Here is a 1,681-nt window from a genome sequence, read left to right as displayed (position 1 = left end):
TAGAGAGAGTGGAATGGAGAGAGACAGAAACATTGATGAGAGAGAGATATTGGTTTCCTCTCACACACGCCCCAACCAAGGCTGGGGGTCAAGCCTGCAACCAAGGTACATGCCCTTGACCAGAATCAAACCCAGGACCTTTCAATATGTGAGCTGACACTCTATCCACTGAGCCAAACTGGCTAGGGCAAGTTTTTATTTTTTTAATTGTTTGTTGCTAATACACAGAAAACTGTTGGTTATTTGTATATTGACCTTATACCTTCCTAAATTCACTCCCCCCCCCAATAATTTCTATTTCCTCTTAGATCTGCATGTTAGGCTATTTTTTAACTCCCAAGCAAATTTGTAAAAAATCTTTTGGTGGTGAAAATTTAAAAAAAAATCTTTTGGTAGCTGATTTCTAATTTTAATTAGATTTCTAATTTAAAGTTTCTGAATTATAAAATCTCTCTTTTTTTGGAATTTATTATCTTAATGGCCAGGAATATAAATGATTTCTATGGGCATAAAAGGTATATGTTCTCTGCATATTAGAAAGTTCTCTTTCTGTTAAGTCGCGCTTATAAACTGCACTATTAAATTCCTCTATGATTTGCTTTGTTTTTGCCTACTCAGTTAAATTTTGAAATGAATATTATGTATTCGGCCATGTTTAATGTATAAACATCCATGTACTGGCTTGGGAAAGTTCCTCTTCATTCCGTGCTTGCTCTCCTGTTAATTTGGAAGTTCTAATCTGTCTCCATAATGTGGGTATTTCTCTTCCCATACCTAGTAGTTCTGATGAAACCTGTATTCTTCTAGTAATATTTCAAAATTGACCAATAAACATGTTTTCCAAAACATTTCACCTGCTAAATCTCGACCTTTCATCTAGATGAGAATTTTAGAAATTGCTGTTTTACTTCTGGACTTTCCCATCGACCCCGATACCCAATTCCTCTTAAGCATGTCTTCTATATGAAAACTCCTTCCTGAACATTTGCAGCATGTATGTATCTCGTTAGCATTGTAACCATGATACTCAGCTCCAAGAGTTGCTGCTGAGCCTGGCACTCAAAATGTTTGTTGAATGAATAAATGATCAATTAAGACAACTCTATTATAAGGTAAATTGTTCACAACAAGCACTGTACTCTTCTCTACCCAATATTGAGATATTTTTTCTAATATAATTATCAATTGATTAAAGAACTTTGAGTATTTTCCTCAGCTAGGATCCAGGGACAATACAGGAGTGCCCCCCCCCCGCCCCAAAAATGTACACACACAATGTCTGTAGATTCTATTGCATCTTAAAAAAATGAAATGTGTTTCGAATTACAGTCGTGTTCTCCGAGTTCGCGTCTCTGCTGGCGCTGCCCCCATGGCCTCCCAGAACCGCGATCCAGCCGCCGCCAGTGTCGCCAAAGGAGCCGAGCCCAGTGCGGGCGCAGCCCAGCCCAGCCCGGGGGAGGGGGGTGGGCAAGAGGTTACAGCGGGAGCTGATGACCTCATGACGTCAGGCGACAAAGGAATTTCTGCCTTCCCTGAATCAGACAACCTTTTCAAAGGGTGGGGACCATCCATGAAGCAGCTGGCACAGTATAGGAAGACTTGAGGCATACGCTCTCCCTCTCCCCACAGTCAAAGTCCTCGCGCCCTGCAGCCCGCCCCCAGCGTAGACACGTAACATCTG

This window comes from Myotis davidii, unplaced genomic scaffold, assembly GCF_000327345.1.
Source record: "Myotis davidii unplaced genomic scaffold, ASM32734v1 scaffold129, whole genome shotgun sequence".
Lineage (NCBI taxonomy): Eukaryota > Metazoa > Chordata > Mammalia > Chiroptera > Vespertilionidae > Myotis > Myotis davidii.
The sequence above is the reverse complement of the archived record's forward strand: the minus strand, read 5'-3'. Positions refer to the sequence as shown.